General features: G+C 38.2%; 1 pseudogene; it reads right to left on the bottom strand.

Moving 5' to 3' along the window:
- The window catches only part of LOC125230037, a 38,841-nt pseudogene that overhangs the window by 4,699 nt on the left and 11,487 nt on the right, over nt 1–22,655 (bottom strand).

The raw sequence follows: 22,655 nt of genomic DNA, 5'->3' as shown, positions 1-22,655 counted from the left end.
ACTATGCTCATTTTCCCTTTGCCATATTTGTGTTTGGTGACCAGTAGGATAAGTAAGGCCAGCGACTTTGCACTTTTGCCTGTGGCGACGCTGCTTGGCAAAATTGTTCCTTGGGTCAAACTGATCCGATTTACCCCAATAGTCATGAAATCGCACGTGACTACTCCCCACAAAGAGCGCGATCGCGCGCGCACACGTACCTTGTATCGCCGCTCAAATAAAATCAAAATATACGAAATTAGTTGTGCCCTAAGTGATATTTGCATTAAAGTGGAATCTAGATACGTGAAGTATGTGACCTGCTAAATATTATTCGTGAACTATCTTTGAAAAGTGCAATTTTGGTGAAATAACTAAGATGAAATAAAATCCAATTAAACGCCATAGCGCACAGCTGACCGGCCGTTATCGCGGCCGTTAGTTGTCCTTGTCGCGCATACTCAAACTAAAGTGCAGCGGTCCTGCTTACACACGGCGAAATAAAAAAGCATACCCTCAAGATGGAAAAATGTGCACTATGTTCTGAAATAATCGAACAAAGTGAAATACTAAAATGCACAGTTTGCAAAAAATGTTACCATTACAGATGCCTGCTTATAACTACGGCGAAATATATGGCTCAAAATTATGAAATCAAACGCTCATGGCGCTGCTCAGAGTGTTCTAACATAACATATAGGAAAAATAACAACAGTACACCACCAGGTCAAAAACTATCAGCATCATTAAGCGAACTGGACATGTCCGTGGACCACCTACTAGACGAAAACGACCTGCAAGGTGATACTCTTTATGTAAGCCCTAACAAAACCCTAAGGGAAACTAGTTTACGCGTCAACGCAACCCCAAGCACCTACGGGCCAAACCCTATTTCTTTACAAGCAAAACCTGTCACGCTGGAGAGCATTTCGAACCTTTTGGACATGAAATTCGAGGCTAACAACAATTATATGCTTACAGACCTAAAAAAGACAATTAAATCTGAAGTTATTAACGCAATTAATGAACTAAGGGCGGAAGTTGAAGTAAAATTAACGGATATGAACCAGGAACATGAACGACTAAAAAACCTAATTAATCAAGCAAACACAAGGATTCAGTCACTTGAATCTGAAAAACGAAATTTAAAATCTGAATTAAGTGACTTAGAAAATCGTTTGCTTACGAAATTGTCCACCAACAACGAGCCCGTCGATAGTAACGCCAAAAAAATTATTATTTACGGATTAACCGAATACCACTATGAAACGTCACATGACCTATATGAGCGAATTACGAATATTTTCTATGACAGATTAGAAGTGAACGTAAACAGCTATATCGAAGACATAAAACGATTAGGTAAACAGGGGCGTCGGCGTCCAGTACTCGTCGAATTTATCAGCAAGAGGGTAACGACCTATATACTTCAAAATAAACAATATTTCAAGAACACTGGAATTGCAATCTCGACTGTTTTGGACAAGAAAGCGCTACTGGAAAGAAAAACATTGAGAAAAGGCTTGATACAAGCGCGAGCCAGCGGCAGACATGCCATTATAAGAAATGAAAAACTGATAATCGACGGTCAAGAATATACCGTGGACTCTATGGCAAATCACTACCTATTCAATGATAGTTATAAAATAAAAGCAAGCAACTCTAATCACGAGCAGCAAAGTACAAATTTATCTATTGAACTTACGCAACATAAAACCCTGAATGGATCACAGACCGCCCAACAGAACAACAATAATATAGATCTGCAAAATGGTCCTTTTTTTCGTAAGTAATTCGGAAGAAATTAATCTATTATTCCAAAACATGCAAAGTTTGAAAAATAAATCTCATCTTCTTGAAGAATTCGTGCATGATAACGACTTTCTAGCTATATGCCTAACGGAGACGTGGATTTCTGAAGCGCAAAAAAATCTAATCCACATAAACGGATACGAAGTTGCTGCAGCATACCACCGACGAGAGCGCCCAGGTGGCGGGGTGGCGATACTCGTAAGGGATAATATTAACTACATCGATAGACAGGACATAGCGGACTTATCAATTGAAGGTAACATAGAATGCTGTGCGATAGAAATACCTCAATATAGCTTCATGATCGTTAACATATATAGGCCAGATAGAAATATGACTACTTTTTTCGACACGTTGAATACAATGTTATGTAAAATTAAATGTAAAGAAACAAAAATGCGTATAGTTATAGGAGGAGATTTTAACATAAATATGCTCAAAAATAATACTGTTTCTCAAGATTTACTAACTGAAATGTCCTCCTATAATTATAAATTACTTGTTAAGCAGCCAACTAGGATAAATAACAATTCTGAATCATGTATTGACTTAATATTTTCAAACTGCTCTGATTGTACAATAAAGGTAGAAGAAAACGGTTTATCTGACCACCGAAGTGTGTTATACTCATATAATTACCGGTGTACAGTGCGCAAAGCGGTTGAAAAATTTACTTACAAAAGAATATTTTGCGACACAAATATACAATTGTTTAAAGAAGCGCTGAAGAAAGTAAATTGGTATGAGTTAATGTCAATAAATTTTGATACTAATGTGAATTATAATATATTTCATGATAAGCTACAAGAAATTCTCCACAATGTCATTCCAATAAAATATATAAAGGTAAAATCGAAATTTAATAAAAAAACGTGGCTAACCGCCGGCATAAAAACTGCATGTAGAAATAAAAGACTTTTAAGAACACTTAATAATCAAATAAAAGATAAAACACTTAGTAATTACTGCAAAAAATACGGGAAAATTCTAAAAAAATGCATTAAAATGTCAAAAAAACAGGTCTACATTAACCAAATGAATAAAGCGCCGAACAAAACTAAAGCCATGTGGGACATAATAAAAGATACTACCAAAAGACAAAACTCAAACTTGCGTTTCGAAAATCTAAAAATAAATATCAACGGATCTATAATAAATTCGCCCAACCTTATAGCTGATGCGTTCAATGAGTACTTTGCGAGCGTAGGTATATCACCTGCTCTCGGCAACAATGCCAACATACCGACGGAACCGGGCCGGCCGGTACCTACGCCCGTTATCAATTCAATGTACCTGCGCCCGGTCACAGAGCGTGAAGTTATAAAAACTATAAACAGTCTTCAAAATAAACGAAGTTTTGGTTACGACAATATACCTACCTGCTTATTAAAAGTTTGCGCAACTGAACTGGTAGGCCCTCTAACTTTATTAATTAACAAATCATTTAGTGAGGGGATATTTCCCGACAAACTCAAGGTATCAAAAATAAAACCTATATACAAAAAAAGTGGGCAAAAGGATGACATAAGCCAATACAGACCAATATCTCTCTTACCTACAATTTCAAAAATCTTTGAGAAAATAATGTCAAATAGATTATATTCTTTTTTAGATAAATATGAAATACTAGATGAGAACCAGCACGGTTTTAGACAAAACCACTCCACAACCCTTGCTGTCTATAGTTACATACAAAGCGTACTTAACATTATAAACAACAAAAAATACGCCGTAGGCCTATTATTGGATTTAACAAAAGCGTATGAAAAAGTTTCACATAAAATACTTTTAGATAAATTGTACCAGTGTGGGGTACGGGGTATAGCCCATAAATGGTTCTCCTCATACCTAAATAACCGCAAACAATTCGTGGAGATAGAACACACAAATACTATATTATTATACTCTTTGGGGCGTCTGACTCAATAGAATCTGTTCGCAGTTTTGACGTTTGTATGGAAAATTTACGAAAGTTTATATTCAACATTGATTTTATTCGTTCTCTTTGTAAGGAAAAATATGAAAAGGTAATAATTCTGTAGTCCAGTTATCTAGCTTATAAAATAACATTATTTTAAAACTAAAACACGGTCGTACATATTCAAATTTATGAAGATGCCGACAGGGGCCGACCGCATTTTAGTTACAACTTTAAGTAAGTATGTATCTAAAATTGGAAGTGTTTCCTGATTTGTGTTACACACTATTTTGCATACACATACTTAAAGTTTATAATTATCAAGAAAGCCTTTTGTTTGCCTAAAAGGTTTTCGAAGTAATTGCCATTTGATTCGAAGTATTTTTAGACAAATATTGATGTCGTTTAACTTCCATTTACTGTATTTTAGTAGCATGATAACACACATGTAAACTACTGAATTTTTAGTTTAGGATATAAGTAATGCGACAGCATCAATTTTAGCAGCCTAAAGTATACAAAATTGAGCTCAGCTCACTCAGACGTGAGCACTATTTGCGGGTTTTCTTAAACTAGCGTCAGGAAAAAAATCATTATTAATTCAGGGAGTAACTTTTCCTTGATGTTAACTACTGATTTTGTAGATAAGAATACGCGCTGTTTAAAACAAGTGCTTTTCTTATCAATAAGTATATACTGAAACTAAAACCGGACGTAGAAAACTACTAATTTTACGATTTTCTACTTTTTGATATTGACGGCCTCTTAAAAGTGGAAAAAATCACTGAGACATGACCACTGGATCGCAGACCCATTTCTCGTCCAGGCTACCAAGATTCTACCCAACACAGTACGTAATCATTTCCACTATGGATTTTACGTTTACCTACCCCTTGTGACATCTTTTGACTCTTATTTATTTCTGAGTTACTTTCGATATTTAAGTTAATAAGCATCATTCGCTGATGGTTATGCTTGATACAATATAAATTGTCAATAATTTTATTGTGGACAATTGGAAACGATCAGATGGGTCAGATGGCAGTCGCTTTCGTAAAAACTAGTGGACGTGGAGTGGATGGACAATTGGAAATGATAGAGATTGGTTCCATTTTTTTGACTGAAAAGTCAACCCTTACTTGTGCGTGAGGTGTTCTCCCATGAGTACATACTCCGTGTCCTTAGGCTCGCACCAGCCAATGAGGTAGGAGAATAAGCTGGGGCACGGCCCCGCCCAGAAGCCTGCGCGGGAGTTGATCGACTCGATGAAGTATGGCGTCACCTTTGTGTGGTCGCATGAAAGTGTTTCTGGAAGGTGAAATATAAATTTAATTTACCATTAGATAATTTTATAATCTGATTTTTTATGCTCGAATAGGAAAAGGCGACACAGGGCCTAAGGAATTTTAGAAACTTTTAGTAGGATCCCAATCTGTGCTTGTAAGACTCTACTATCTCTGCGCAGAGTATGACGTAATATTCCTTACAAAGTCAAATCAGTAGGTATCCCTCATTATGTATAATACATACATACATACATACATACATACATATAATCACGCCTGTATCCCATAAACGGGTAGGCAGAGCACATGAACTACTAAGTTTCAGTGCCACTCTTGGCAAAAAGGGGTTGAAAGAAATCCAATTTGTGACATTGCAGTGACAAGTTGCCAGCCTCTCGCCTACGCCACAATTTTAACCCATATCCCACAGTCGACTTCTACGACACCCACGGGAAGAAAGGGGGTGGTGAAATTCTTAACCCGTCACCACACGGGAAACCCGTCACCACACGGGAAACCCGTCACCACACGGGATGTATAATATACTTGAATATACATATTTAATATTTTCCATCTTATTATAGTTAGCACAAGTGCTAGTAGCTCGGCGGTAAGTACGTGCGCCTTTCGTTCCGGAGGTCGCGGGTTCGAATCCCGGCTCGCACCAATGAGTTTTTCGGAATTTATGTGCGAAATGTCATTTGATATTTGCCAGTCGCTTTTCGGTGAAAGAAAACATCGTGAGGAAACCGGATAATTCCAATAAGGTCTAGTTTACCCTTCGGGTTGGAAGGTCAGATGGCAGTCACTTTCGTAAAACTAGTGCCTACGCCAAATCCTGGGATTAGTTGTCAAAGCGGACTCCAGGCTCCCATGAGCCGTGGCAAATGCCGGGATAACGCAAGGAGGATGATGATGATGATTATAGTTAGCACAAATCTCCATGTAGACTACAGTCATCCATCTTATTTGATCTTATGTAATTTATTTTCAATCAACTTGCAATTGGCAGGGTGCAAAGCGGGTGGAGGGGGTAGCTAAAACGATCACAGCGCTCACTACGGCCAAAATTGACATCTTAGTCGCTGACTTACGCTGTCAAATCCACATTGCAGTAAACATTTTCATATTAGCCTAAGAACGGTGCGATATTTTTGAAAATAATTCTACAACAGTAGTTTTTTTTTCATATACAGCGTTTAATCGCAATTTAAAAAACCTATATTTTCGAATCCACCAATAGTTTGGAATGGAAGATATTAAAAAAAACTACGCCCAAAAAATAAGCGTTTTCTTTCGGCAAAATACCTCACAGTAATTTAATGGTGGACACATGTAAAAAAACATCAGTTTTAAGGTTTACAACCCGAAGCCACCTAAATATATGACGGGAAATAAGACTTTTTTTAATGATATAGAATTTTTGAATTTTTTCTAACGTGCTCTAGAGCAAATATAACAACAGACATTTTTAAGCAGAAATGAATAGCACATAATATTTCAGATATTTATCATATAAAAACCACCAATATATTTATATGGAAATAAAAAAATCTAAATATTTGACCGGGCAAATTAGTAACAGATAATAGTACGAGGTTGACTTTTACTGTCCCTATTTAACAATATTAACAGCATGATAATCCACCCAATTAGTTTGACCTTTATTTAATACTTTAATTTATAATATATTTACATTTTTTGCGTGGTTTGGTTTGGACCTTAGTGTCTTACATTTAGGAATTCATATGGCAAACCACCACGCCAGTGAAACTGGGCCGAGAGTAGGTGATGAGCCGTGTCGCATGCTTTTTATTCTGTTCTTCTATTACACATTAACGTAAATGAGGAGGCACACTGACATTTTACCCCGCCAGGCGGCGCCTATGCAAGAGTCTAGGCATGTCACTGTCATTCATATGTGAGAGAGAGAGAAAAAAACATAATTATCAGCTTCTCGCTCTCACGTCTCACGGACTAATAGGGTGGCGCCATCTGTCGTATCCTTTGAGTGTTCCTCCTCATTACATGCCTATTTCTACATAAGTAATATTTTAGGTAGATTAAAAACAGACGTTTCCCACCGATAATAAAGTCCAAAGTAATTTAAAAAATTACATATTTATTTTAGGCATGCGATTTGACAGTCGTCGAAAAGAGTATATACTTGTCAGTACATACATCTATCTCACGTTTTTCTCTTCTACCATTTGACAGATCTCCGTCATCTTGTGAAATGTATTCTTCCATTCTTCAGAATCGTTGAAGCAACGCTTGTTACAAACACGCGAAAGCTATACAAAGTCTAATTTCGACCCATATGTCACGGCCAGGTATAGCCCCGGCGATTATCGTTAGACTTACAAGCCACAGGTCACGGGTTCAAATCTCAGTCGTCGCATACGTAGGTGCGGATATTACAGCTTTTTTAATTCATTTTTTTTAATGTTTTATTTATATTATAAGTTGATAAGTACAAGCTACTGCAATGACATTAAATACAAGGACGCACAATTCATAACAAAAATGTTTTAAAAACCTGGGTCTAAATTGCATTTATACCATTCTTGTTGATGCTAATAACGTTAACTTCTTATCTGCTTAGGAAAAAAATCGTTCATGCCATAACCAACTTAGTGTATAAAGACCTAAGTATAAAAATTGCAAATAGAACTGTGACACACTAAAAACTCTTTATCAAAATACCTTTTGTCATAATATGCTCAAATGACTTAAATGTCAAAATGAATTGCGAACGGATATTGAACGAATGGAGCCGCTACCAATATATAATAATTAGTATAGAAATACCTAAAAAAGGCCGCAATTTTACTTCTTCATTACATAAACTTTAAAAATACCCTACTGTATCATCTTTATCTTGCTCACTTGTACTACATTTATTACAATAAATGTATGTAATGTATGTATGTGTAAATTTCCTGACATGTCATATCTAGTTGTCACAAAGAAAAATTTACAGGGCTTCCAAGAATCTCGAGCTGGAAGGATACAAATTAAAATATTTTCTATGAAAATAATTAAATTCGACAGCAGACAACCCAAAGGTTAATCGGATTTATTTATTATAGACATTTGTTTTAAATTAAATACCAGTGGCTCTGATCTGATAGTGGGATATTCTTTAAAATTTATTTTCAAAAGGAGATTTAATGTTACACTTTAAGTTCTCGCGCTTTGTACACATAAAAGCGGGTGGATTATATTTATTTGTCTACCCCGAACATTTATATAAATTAATATCGGGTAGTTTTGTGTTGTTTACATCTCCGGTGACACTTTGCTGGGACGTCAGTCTTCCGCGACCACGGCCAGTGCAACCTGGCCGAAACGTTGGGAAAAAAGGTAAAAATAATGTTAATTAATCGCGTTCGACCTGTGTGTGACTTTAAATATGAGATTTAATGTTGGTAATGCCATTCAAATAATATTAGAAGTGTCTACGCGAGTGTCCGAATTTAATTATAGGATAGCACATATTGAAAGTACTGTAATATGGGTACAGAAGCCTGCCTATTGAAATATAAAATACATAGCAAAAAGTATAGAAAGAACCTACTACTTTTCGACTTTTTATTTACACTACATACCGACCATACAACTGACTCTAATTAATCTTGGTTTTCAAAAGTGTAAAATGTAGACCTAAGTGCGTTTTCGCATTATCCGAACCGATATCGGATGTCGGACCGATATCCCATACATTACAGGCGGAATCTTGGATTCATCTATTGATATCCTTCCGACATCCGTTATCGGATCGGATAATGTGAAAACGGTCTAATAGCGACTCAATTAGTTTTTGTTCCTTGACGGTCATTAATTTGAACTAATAAAATTATTTATTTAAATCTTTACAATTACAACGAGTATTATACATTCATTTTGTAATGTAATCCAACGAAATAACTTATAGAAATATATTCTACCCTTTTTGCTTGTTTTCCGATTACTATTTAGCCAATTTTTCATTGAGTCATACCATGGACTTTCAATAGGGACTGAGCTCACACTTTTTTTGCCATAATAAATTGAACTTTATCACCGGTGCAGAAAAACGTTCTTATTAGGATAGTAAAAGCGTATCCACATGAGAGGGTCAAAGTTGGGGCTGGTGTCCCTCTCGCACGTGTGACCAGTGTTAAAGAGATTACTATAGTAGTAGTGTTTTTACCTGTATGATAACTAAGTTAATAAACTTCTTAAATTATTTTTGTATTATATCGAGGCAAGGATATTAATACCTTGTAGCGAATTGGTAAGTCATTATTATGAAGCCATAAAACCAAAGATTTGCGCAATTAAAAAAAACCTTTAATTTCGGTATTAGTAGATTTGGTAGTAACTTTGAATATTGACTGGTATCCCTAAATAATGACAGTGATGACGTCATTCAAATAATTTTGACAGTGGCAATAAGTGCGAGAGGGACACCGGCCCCAACTTTACCCTCTCATGTGGACACACTTTTTGGCCTAACAACTCAATCTAGCTTAATAATATATAAATCTATGAGTCATACCGGACAACTGTCACTGTACATTTGTAATCCTTATTACAAGGGCATAACGTCTAGCGATAGTTAGCTAAGACAGAGTATTGCGGTTGCGGGGAGGAACGATGTTGAACCTTAGGTTACCTTCAATCAATACTAATACTGAAATACAGTTTTCGACCTTATTGCATTACATGTGTCTAATAACATTTTAAAATGGCTAGGGAATTAAATATCTTGACTGTACCTAAATTACTCACAGCATTAAATAAAATGTTATATACAACAAAAAAAAAACAATATTTTAAATAAAGGGGGTAAAAAGGCGGTAAAAGAAAAATAAAATAAAAATAAAAACCAAAAAAAGTTCATTTCGACTGCCGGGGATCGAACCCACGACATCAGTACCGTCCGTTATTTTACGTTACGCTAGTACAACCTGAGCTATTGAAGCGATAGTAGTGGCGACGAAATATATTATTATACCATGATATATTGAAAATGCGGTTGAACACATGAGTCACTTTTGAAATAATGCAGGAAATTACATCGTCAATGGTAGAGAGTTTGTAGGCAAGAAGAATATGAAAATACTTATTTCAGTACGTACGTATGTGGTTTTAGCGCTTCTTGGCGAGCATTTAAAGGTGGATTAATTTTTATTCTTCTTTATTATGATCCTAACGAAAAGTCTGTTCCAATTTTTTTGCTTATGTAATTTTTGCCGTGAATGTTATTCCGAGCTAGTAAAATATTGAACATCCGTCTTGTTTTTGGGGTGGTTTCAGTTTTCATAGTGTTTCAACACATAATGTATATACAAAACAACCATAACTTCACTTGTCCTTTTATTGCTTGTGTCATAACTGATTTAATTTAGTCCGCTTTTTGCTACTACGAAGTATCATTCACAAAAATAGGTGGTTTCTTAATGTGTTATAAAGGTCATAAATTAAAGTAGTCGAATTTAAAACAAAAGTCCTGATTCCATTTTCGCCTGATTTTTAGTGAATTAAAATATTTTTTTTTTTATTCTATTATACGTTTTTTGTCACAAATTTTGGTGGCTTAACTAAAAAAACTATTTCAAATTACCAAACTTAATTTTTGGTGACATAAAAAGTACTGTTATAGAATTAAGTTATTTTCCCAGTAGTAGCAAGACCGGATGGTTCCTAGGCTATATCGTTTTTGAGATAAATTTAATATGGGCCTTGTAAAATTTGTTATGGTGAATTGTAATAACTTTAAGAAAAATATCGACTAAATTTTAGCTATTTCCAAGACCGTGGCGGAAACGAAACCACCGTTTAAGTGAATAGTTGCCGTAAGAAGAAAAGTGTCGTCCAACCTCTGAAGTATTACTTAAAAGTGTGTAATCTTTTGATACAAGTATTGAATTGAATTTACGGTGAATTTATAGTGCAAATTTTATTGGAGGTAGAAAAGCCGACGTGGAAGCCAATCCCAGTTATGTTCCAAAATCATTTTATTTGTTTCCTTAAGTGTGCTCCTGTGTACAAATCGAAACGGATTGACGAAAATGCGTAAATATCGAGGTTTCAATCGGACGAAGGAGCACGAGAACAATAAAAGCAGAAGTAGTCCATCCGCTGAAGGCTTATCAAATTTTAAATAAAATTCCTGAGAACTTATTTCATCGCATTGATGATTACATATTTGATGTGATATCTGCTAAACCTCCAATATTTTCAAGTAAATGAAACAAGTTTTTGTAAAGTATACTATAATTAAAAGTTATAATAGCTAGTTTGTTTTTATTTTACAATAAACCCTGTACCCTGTAAATGATATTTATAATACCTATAGTTAGCCTATGAAAATGACATAGCAAAGCAGTGAACTGATCAACAATTTCAAAAGCCAATGATTTATTTATACTTTATTGCACATAGGTACAATACAAATGGTGGAAAAAAGTCTTCAATCTCTAGAAAATGCCCAGCTAGCACCAATTTCTTGTCTTTATTCATCGTCTTAGGTTGGAAGATGATTTCGTGAGCGATGGCACGAAACCCCGTTTTAGTCACCAGTTTGTTAATTTCTCACTGAAAACCACAATTTTAATGTTATTGGCGATAATGTTGTAACCACCATCGTCCAAAATTATCTAATATAGTAAAATAACACAAGATTTCATTAATTTTTTCACAGTGTTTACTTACTTCTCGCTTGTCAGCGGCGACAATATTGTCCATAATGGTCACCTGTCACGTGGCGTGTCGTCGCGCACGGTCCCAATATTCCGTATTTGTTACATAGAAGACATTTATGTATTATAATTATGCCCGCTTTCGCCCTCTATCCCTTCAATGCAACTTTCAAAAAGTCTTTACAAAACTTAATGACCTGGCAGTGCGATGTACCTCCCACAGATGGCGCTAAAACAAACACGAATACAACGCCCTCTGTTAAATATCTAGACTGTCTTTCCCGTACTTTCACATTTCACTTGTCAGTATGTTAGTGTACCATTATGATAATAGATGGCGCTGCAAGCACAAATTATAATTTTAGCTTATGTTTTTTTTTTAATAAATATGAGTAGAAATAGTAGAAAAAGTAAGAGCGAATCGTCTGGCATGGTATGGGCATGTGATGCGAAGGGATGAAAGTCAGGTGTCGAGAAAGGCATTGCGGTGTGGAAGGAAGACAAGTAACGGGAGAGGAAAACCGAGGAAAAGGTGGATGGATTGTGTGAGAGATGTTATGAAGCGAAAGCAAGTGAATGATTAGATGACGGATGATAGGGAGGTATGGAAACGGAAGACATGCTGCGCCGACCCCAAATGAATGGGGTAAGGGCAGGCGAATGATGTTTTTTTTTAAATAAATGCTATAATTGTAACTTACGGAAGATGGTGTCATGTGCGCATCCAGGCTGGCTGGAGCCGCCGTTGACGTAAAAGTCGGCGTGGCCATTGGGACCCCACTGGCCAAGAATGCCCGCCCCCGTGTGTAGGATATCCACAAATAAGGCGTCCGTGTGGTCCAGGTCTCGCGAACGGTTGTTGCCCATGTAGAACAAGATCGTTGGGTCTAAACCTGAAAACCAAACATTTTTTTGAGTTAGGGCCAGACGCTGTTTAAATCATTTGACAAGATGTGATAGGCATAAATGATTATGTTGATGACAAAATCAGGTGCCGTAGCCCATGTAGAACAAGATCGTTGGGTCTAAACCTGAAAACCAAACAGTTTTTTTGAGTTAGGGCCAGACGCTGTTTAAATCATTTGACAAGATGTGATAGGCATAAATGATGATGTTGATGACAAAATCAGGTGCCCTAGCCGAATGGTATTTCTGCGCCACGAAACGAAAACGAAATGCCGCGATAGTAGTCTGGCTCTGTCACGCCAATACGCAAGAGCGATAGAGATAGGTATCTACGAGCGATTCGTTTCGTGAGCGTTTCGTGAGCGTTTCGTGAGCGAAGCACAGTCGCTTGATAAACGATTTAACACCAAGCCGTCCTTTTCGCACTATTCGTAAGGTGCGCAACGTGTATCCAATAAGTGTGTGTATTCAACAAGTGTGCTACGCTCGTGGTATACTTTTCTTATCAACTTCGCCATGTATCTCACATTTTTGGCTGTCCGGTCATTGCATTGTGTGTTTAATAGGGAAGTTGACTGTAATTAAAATAAAATATTTTACACCATGCACGAAATAAAGCATCAGATAATTATAAGAAAATCATGGACGGAAGTTATTTTTAAATCCAATTTCTATTTAATAAGTCCGGCAGAAATATATAACGTAACTGAGTTGACCGTGACGTCACTCAATTCGATTTCATATAAATTCCATATTAGCAAGTCGTTCAAATTCGTTTTGACAGTTCATAAAAAGAAGCTGATTTGACTAGGAGGCAAGTAGCCTATTGGTTAGAATAATATTACTATGGTCATATGCACATGGTCAAGGTGAATTATGACATTCGGAACGTATACTATTCATATGCACATGGTCAAGGTGAATTATGACATTCGGAACGTAGGTATTAAGTGGGTTCAGAGGTCGATTAGTCGATAAAAGATACGAATAGAGTAGTATTTAGAAAGACGATGCTAATTAACGGATGCCAAAAATTTTAGTGCCCATTTTTTATGCAAGGTATAATGCCAAGGTAAAGTTTAACTTAAAAATGTAGTTAATTCAGTTAGAGTTGTCAAATCTAAGATTTGATAGCCGTGGGTCCAAAATGTGATTCGTCCAAGTCGCTATTCGTCCATACGTGGTTCGTCAAATATCATTTACGCCGTTCGTCCATATCGCGATTCGTCCAAACCTCAGTTCGTCAACTACGTGGTTCGTCCATAAATATAATATGTATGTGGGTGGTTCCAATTATGCTTATCTGGGATCGACCAAGTTTTTGTTTAGGCCGCCAGTTATTTAATGGGCTCAGTACTACACCATCAAGCACATTGGTACCCGCTTCGATGGGACGGCATTCGTGAGGTGCGTACGTGAGTTAAGAGCATCTGCGCTAGGCACTCTGAGATAAGACAAAAACCTGAATTTATAAGGTATTTTCCCTTAGGCAGGTGGTTAGCGACCCAGAATGTGAGCCCCCACGCTATATCCGATAGTGTGTACCCGCTCCGGCGGAACAGCTTTGATCGGGTGTTTGCGTAGGTACTCCTGTATCTGCGCTATGCTGTGCACATGTCAGCACAGAGGAAATAGAAACTAGTTCATAAGATAGGTTACCTGTGATGCGACCAAGTTTTCCCTTAGGCAGGTGGTTAGCGACCAGCCCTAGAATGTGAGCGCTCACGCTGCATCCAATAGTGTGTACCCGTTCCGGCGGGACAGTTTTGGTCGGATGCTTGTTTAAGTATTCCAGCATTTGCAGCAGAGACGAGAGAAGAGGATAATTCACTAGTTCATAAGGTAGGTTACCTGTGATACGACCAAGTTTTCCCTTAGGCAGGTGGTTGGCGACCAGCCCTAGTATATGAGCCCCCACGCTGTACCCGATGGTGTGTACCCGTTCCGGCGGGACGGCTTTGGTCGGGTGCTTGCGTAGGTACTCCAGCATCTGCGCTATGCACATGCCGGCGAAGCGGGGTGCCCAATCGATCTGAAATTTGACGTTTTACATTATCTGTATTATAGTAAAAATATCTTGGGAAGCGCTGGTAGCCTAGCGGTACGTGTGACTTTCGTTCCGGAGGTCGCGGGCTCGAACATCGGCTCGCACCAATGAGTTTTTCGGAATTTATGTGCGAAATGTCATTTGATATTTGACCGTCGCTTTTCGGTGAAGGAAAAAATTGTGTGGAAACCGGACTAATTCCAATAAGGTCTAATTTACCCTTCGGGTTGGAAAGTCAGATGGCAGTCGCTTTCATAAAACCTAATGCCTAAGCCAAATCTTGGGATTAGTTGTTACAGCGGACCCCAGGCTCCCATGAGCCATGGCAAATGCCGGGATAACGCAAGGAGGATGATGATAGTTAAAATAACTTGGCTTTCCCAATTTTACTTAAGTACTCTAACTTTAAACAAAACTAAATCACGATAATTAAGCGCGAATGCAGTTCCAGGATTGCAGTCAGCGGGTGAACATACTCGTAATTTGAACCGTAGGAGTATAAACCGCAGCAGAAAATAACATGATTAAAATAATTATTTTTTTTTTGTATGTCTTTCCCATCACGGAACAATTGTGTTCCGGACCTTTGGGAGGCGGGCGCGGGACACTTTAATGAAATGTAAGGGGTACACCGAGCGGATGTTGCCCTTGCCCGTATCATGGGACACACGCAGAGGCAACACCCGCCAGGGTGTAAGGACTATTTGAGAGTTAATGGAATCTAAAATGAACTGGTCTATTTTGATGAAAGTGATGGACTAAATACTGGGCTATGGATAAAAAACCGGACGCCTGCCTAATAAAACGGTATCCAATTTTATTTCCGGCAGACGGTGACTCGTCCCCACAAGATGGGCCCCCACAAAAAGCGACATCCAAGATGGCTCAAGGGCAACACCGGTGTGAGAACTCAAGGGTGTAGAGAGGTGTACACCGCTTTCTGCCCAGTGGCCGTTAAGCCACTGTACCAACTCGCGTCTTATGCAAATTTTCACTTCCACCCCTGGGGCATGTAGCCCTAACGACCCCACTCTGGACGGCCAGCCAAGGCAAGCCAGAGGTAGAGAGTCCTGTCCCACCCACCCGCCTTACGGGTAACAGAACTCCCCAGGAGCACTCGGGTACGTGGGGTCGCTGTTCCCCAACAGCTCGCCACAAGCTGCCCTGCGTTGACTGATGGGCGTATCTTGGCCACAAACTAGGCAAAGGCAAAGAGACGTGGCCTACGATGAAGTGAGCTCGCCCAGAAGATGCCTGTTCACCCTTGATTTGAAGGGTGAATACACAAGAATATTACAGGTTGCAGGTTAAAGTTTAAAGTAAATTCTGTTCACTACATAGTTTTGTTACGAGATATATCCATAATGATACTCATATAAATTAACCTCCAACCAAGGTGTACGTGTTACTTGCCAAATAGCAAGGAGAATAGCTATAGTTACGTTGTAAATGCTATTAATGCATCTCTAGAATAATAATTTATGAATTTTATGATTCTATAATTTCCTATAAATTTTATTCATCTATTATTAACCTCCAACAAACTCAAACACTCAATAAAATCAGAAATTCAGTTACCTACTTATTAATTATGCTCATTACGTTCTTTATATTCATATTCGAACGTTCATTAATTTTTAGCAATGGCCGTTACATATTCGCATAATAATTAATTAATACCTGAACAATGCTCATTAATTGCTCAAAGCTTGTTGAACTCAATCGGTAAGCTTGATCGTTAGATTCGTGGGCTTTCCGTATCTATAATAAAAAAAAATATATTCATAAATCTTGAATCATTGATTATTCGTTTCTAACTTAAGACCAATCTTAAACTAAAGAATCAAGGACATCAACAATTAAAGAGTTTTCTAGACTTAACAGGCGTGTATGGTTATACTCGGTCATTCTCAAGACGTACTTAAGGGCAAATTCTAATTACCACGACTCATTTCAAATTCTAATTTATCAGAATTCAAATTCCACTGAAAATAGAAGTATCGCGGCAATTAGAACATGGACTAGACGATTGAGAATTACCGAGTTAGAGTCTGTAAGAGAGGTATGGAAGAGGACATGGCTGCTCCGACCCGAAGGGCAGGCGAATTATGACGATGAGGCGCGTATGGTTATAAACATACTGACCTGCCCAAGACAAGGCTCCTTGACCAAACTGCCATAATCCACGATAATAATATTGTAGTCTCCTTAGTGAAGTAGGCTTTGCGCATGTCCGTGCTGGGTGAGAGATTCCTTCCACCGCCGAAGCCGTGGACAACTACTTTGGTGGGGTGGCTCGGGTTGAAGCGAGAGTTCGTGAGCGAGTCGTTGTCCAATGTGTCTAGGAGCTCCCCTTTCGCTTGTGTTGTTCTGAAATGAAAAGGTAGGTCAGTGAGCGCTTACCAATGAGTGTATCTAATGGTACATAAAGAACAAGTCATCATTATTTAGGAGTCTCCATGTACAATATTACAAGATTGATAATGTTTCGTTATAGTATATTCGTTAGCTGTGCACCAGTCAGTGCTGCCCTCATTTTTAACCCCCGACGCAAAAACGATGGGGTGTTATAAAGTTTGACGTGTCTGTCTGTCTGTCTGTTTGTCTGTTTGTCTGTTTGTCTGTCTGTGTGTGTGTCTGTCTGTGGCATCGTAGCTCCCGAACGGATGACCGATTTAGATTTAGTTTTTTTTTGTCTGAAAGCTGAGTTAATGAAACATGGGTAAGAACACTCCCGGTTCTTACCCATGTTTCATGAAAATCGGTCTACTATGTCGTGGTCGGGGGTTTTTCAAAATTTTAATTTTGTGGTTAGGTTGTGATTAAAATTATGAATATAATGTCATTTGATATTTGCCAGTCGCTTTTTGGTGAAGGAAAATATCCTGAGGAAACTGGACTAATTCCAACAAGGTCTAGTTTACCCTTCGGGTTGGAAGGTCCGATGGCAGTCGCTTTCGTAAAAACTAGTGCCTAACTGCCTACGCCAAATCTTGGGATTAGTTGTAAAAGCGGACCCTCGGCTCCCATGAGCTGTGGCAAATGCCGGGATAACGCAAGGAGGATATGAATATAATTAGTTCCAACGCCTGGCGAACGCCGCTAGCATTCATGTTCAGCATGTCATAAGATTAGTGTACCTATGCGATGCATGTATAGATGTATGTGATAATCAGCACCACTCCTCCACGCACCTTCCCAATAGGCCTACGAGTGACGTGTGCTCTTGTTTTCGATCGCCAATAAAGACAAAATGCTCTAAATGGTTCTTAATATCTAAAACGTGGTGTTGCATCTTAAGAATACCTATCATTTTGATGACGACATAAAGCAACCAGCTCTTTTAAAACCACAGTTCCTGAAACCTTGAAATGTCTTTTTTTTGTAAGCAAAATCGTATGCATACATAGATATTAATGACTTAAACATACATCTTAATTTACGTAAGAGATAAAATACCGGAAGATTATTTAACTATTCAAATTCGGCTCTGAACGAGCAGGTAGCTGTAGAATGGCAATTAATGCAGTAGACGGAATAATTGTTTTTAGTTACTACGGTGAAAGACTAATAAATTATATAGACCACTAACATAAAATTTGAGTAAATGATCTCATTCAGAGTTTCACATTTAAAAGTGATTTCCGTAGTAAATGAAATGAGGTAAACCAATAAAGGATTAAATGCATATCGCATAGACTTATTTTATTATTAAAGCCATCTTTCATATATCTCGGAACCATGGGGTCCCGGACATTTGGAAGGCGTAGATACGTGGGGCCAAAGCCAACAGCGCAGAGGCCCTTTAAGACAATTTCATCTAGATTATTCGTATAAGTCTCTCGAATCTATTCAATTGGACTTGTTATAAGTATTTCTAATTTTCACAATCTAAAATAATCTTTGCGTACTAATATTGTTGAATTCAACATTACATCAATTAAAATAATCACGACGTCGCTTCTCCATCTGATGACGCTTATCATTATCAAAGTTACACAACAACCAAAGTGCATAATTTTAAATATTTGCATTTCCCATTGAATTCAAATGCGCATAATATTTTAAATAAGCAATCAAAACGGTAATCGGCCTTCGGCAGAGGTTGAGGTAAAGGTGGATGCGAGGGTCTCATCTCAGATTAGCATTCGGCATTGACGGCATTTTAAAATATCGATTTCTTAAGCGGCTATCCTTAAACGCGTTTAAAAAGCGCATTTGGATAATTTAAATTGTCTGATTTGTATTGATCTAAATAAATGTGAACTTTGCATGTAAAGTTTTCTAAGGTAATATTGATATAGCAAAGCAGACATAATGGAGAAAACGAGGTTGCGTTGTAGCGCCCTTTGTAACAGTTCTGCTTACAGCGATTTAACGGTAAGCTCCAAGGAGTTGAAAACGTTTTGTGTAGCGACGATTCCAGATTGTGGTATACTTGGTGGTTATGCGGCTTCCGCTGTGGCTGACGCATCAATCAATCACTTTATAAAAAGGCTAGACTTCAACCGGTATTCGATTTTACGCACATCCTTTTGGGGTTGCATTATAGTTCCATCTTTGTTTCACTCACCTACTCGTAGTGTAAATGAAGATCCCATCTGCATCCCAACGTGCGGGCAACGGTAAGGCGGAGGGATGCATGAGGTGGTGTTAAATATGATGTGTAGTGCTGGGGTTCGGGGTTATCGGATAGCTTGTTGCCCTTGTTGGGGTAGCGTTATAGTCTCATCTTTGTCTCACTCACCTGGCGTAGAGAAAGAACTGCACCCCAGCGTGCGGGCAGTGGTAAGGCGGAGGGACGCATGAGGTGGTATTAAATATGTCCTGTAGCTGCTATGGGCCGGTGTTATCGGCTAATAGCTTGCTGGGGTTAGGTTGCGCTATAGTTTCATCTTTGCCTTACTCACCTGGTGTAGAAGAAGAACTGCATCCCAGCATGCGGGCAGCGGTAAGGCGGAGGGATGCATGAGGTGGTGTTAAATATGTCCTGTAGCTGCTGAGGGCCGGGGTTGACGCGTAGCTTGTTGGGGTTGCGTTATAGTTCCATCTTTGTCTCTCTCACCTGGTGTAGAGGAAGAATTGCATCCCAGCGTGCGGGCAGCGGTAAGGCGGAGGGAAGCATGTTGTGGTGTTAAATATGTCCTGTAGCTGCTGAGGGCCGGGGTTGACGCATAGCTTGTTGGGGTTGCGTTAAATTTCCATGTTTGTCTCACTCACCTGGTGTAGAGGAAAAACTGCATCCCAGCGTGCGGGCAGCGGTAAGGCGGAGGGAAGCATGTTGTGGTGTTAAATATGTCCTGTAGCTGCTGAGGGCCGGGGTTGATGCGTAGCTTGTTGGGGTTGCGTTAAATTTCCATCTTTGTCTCACTCACCTGGTGTAGAGGAAGAACTGCATCCCAGCGTGCGGGCAGCGGTAAGGCGGAGGAATGCATGAGGTGGTGTTAAATATGTCCTGTAGCTGCTGAGGGCCGGGGTTGACGCGTAGCTTGTTGGGGTTGCGTTGTCGTTGGCTCTCGGATGCTGCAATGGCAAAATATTGTTAGAATCGTTATAAAACGTAGGTGTTATACAGATTTTTGAACAAGTTCTTATATTATTTTTCGTATCTATTTGGTATCTATTATACACACAGAACGAGGAGCGCATCTTAAACTCTGGTTTGGTTTTTTATTTGGTTTTTCGTTACATTTGACAGACCAAAACCTAACAAGATATAAATCGGCCTAACCTACGTTGTAACTAGTTTATCTATGACCTCTTAAACTGCTCTGTGACATAAACATCCTTTTGTGTCAGTGTCAAAATAAAACTATTGCAACGTCCTCATGTGCTAAAATTTCGTTTCTAGGGGAAAATGTTAAACTATGTATTCGGGTGTGTTAACTTGGAACTGTACTCAAGGATATTCATTATTTATTTAAATTAGGTACCCTTTCGGAGCTGATAAAGGTGAGTTTTGCACCATATTTACTTATTTGACAGTGACCGACTGACCCTCTGATGGAGCGAAGGGAGAGTGAGTGTTATCAACTCATCATAGTGGTCAATGGTCATGTTTTGAACAGAAATTAATGATGACAGGTTAAAACTTTGTCACAGCAAATGCACATACATAGCTCTATATCACTGTAAAAAATGTAATGTAATGCTGTAATATGAATGTACTAAACCAGCCAAACAAGTTAATTACGAATGCAGACACGAATAATTACTTCCAATTGTAATACCTTATACCTACTGTATCGTCCAAAAATAAAGATGTACTTTTAAGATAGGTCCTTAGTTAGGTTGCTATGACTGGTGAATGGCGATATGGTTTGAGACTATGATTTTTTCTAATTTTGCCGACTTGAGTTATAAAATGTCACGTTAATGTTATTACCGATTAAAATTGCATTTATAAATAATGAATGAATTGTGCACGGACCCAGTGATGTTAAAATATAAATAAAGGAACACCTTAATTATTTATGTAACAAACTACTAATGTAAACAGTATTTAGATTCGTTTTAATTTATTCTGCGTAAGCTATTATCCGATAAACAGAGCATAAAGAAACAAGTCGTTACACTGTTTCTGTTATGTTAGCACTTTTACTGATAAATTTCATCTACGCAATTGAGTAGGTACAGTCAAGTGTAAAAATATGGGTGCGTACAACTTATCAAAAATATGTCCCATAGCACTTTATGTCGACGGAATAAGGTCTCGGTACATATTTTTGAGCGGATAAAATCGATACGTATTTTTGCACTTGACTGTACCTACCAATCTATGCACAGGTTTCAGTCATTTAAAGAAAAACTTTTATAAATATAAATAATAACTGAGCGGAGTCACTACAAGTCACAATTTTCAACTTTTGACATTTTTTTTTGACGAGTCGAGACGAGTTTCTGGAAAGTCTTCAAACTGTGGAAATTGCCAATGATTTAAGGACCAATAGTAGCGTATATGGCGCTTTATGACCGACGTGACTTGACTGTGATAGCGATTTCAAAAACTCCCGTAAGTTTTTTTCACATTGCGTTTTTAGGGTTCCGTAGTCAACTAGGAACCCTTATAGTTTCGACATGTCTGTCTGTCCATCTGTCCGTCCGCGAATAAACTCAGTGACCGTTAGCATTAGAAAGCTGAAATTAGGTGCCAATATGTATATCAATCACGCCGACAAAGTGAAAAAAGAAAAAGTGGAAAAAATGTTTTATTAGGGTACTTCCTCCCCTACACGTAAAGTGGGGAGTGACTTTTTTTTTTTCATTTCAACCCTAACGTGTGATATATTGTTGGATAGGTAGGTACCTACTTATTGAAAAATGAATAGGGGTTTACGAAAATAATTTTTTGATATTGTTATTTTCGGAAATAATCGCTCTATTATTTTGAACTCGATAGGTTGAACAGTTTTTGAAAAAAAAAAACGGGAAACTACGGAACCCTACACTGAGCGTGGCCCGACACGCTCTTGGGCGGTTTTAAGCCTGTCGTGAATGTATATAAAATCCCACACGCTAGTTGGTAAACGATATATTTTACACAGCGACCACAGCGTAGGTAGTACGTAAATTTTTGATGCAAGCAGGATGAGAGAAACAGATAAAAAAATTAGCCATAGGCCAAAGTCTAATTGACATTCACGGTGTTTGAACAGTGCCTAAACCAAATCGATATAAACAGTGTATGATAGTTAAATTCGACATCAAAGTCGGAGTTAGAGGAAGCAACATGCCACATTCTCTAAATGGCCGCCATACACAGATCCTGAACTTTATTTCTTAAAAATAACTATGGCTAGACTATGTCCAGATATTCTGCTTTGTGGATCATATGTCGTTGAGGTTCACACAGTACAATTTTTTTTTCGCAATCGTATCGTTTTTTACGCACTTTGTGAATTTTCTAGTAGCATTTGTCCGGAATCGTAATTGTTACTCGGGAGGATTAAGTCAATACTGTCTAAACCACTTGCTTTACGTCGAGTTTCTAGGACAAAATGTGAACCTTATTATGTGCC

This window comes from Leguminivora glycinivorella, chromosome 1, assembly GCF_023078275.1.
Source record: "Leguminivora glycinivorella isolate SPB_JAAS2020 chromosome 1, LegGlyc_1.1, whole genome shotgun sequence".
NCBI classification, from domain to species: domain Eukaryota; kingdom Metazoa; phylum Arthropoda; class Insecta; order Lepidoptera; family Tortricidae; genus Leguminivora; species Leguminivora glycinivorella.
The sequence above is the reverse complement of the archived record's forward strand: the minus strand, read 5'-3'. Positions and strand labels throughout refer to the sequence as shown.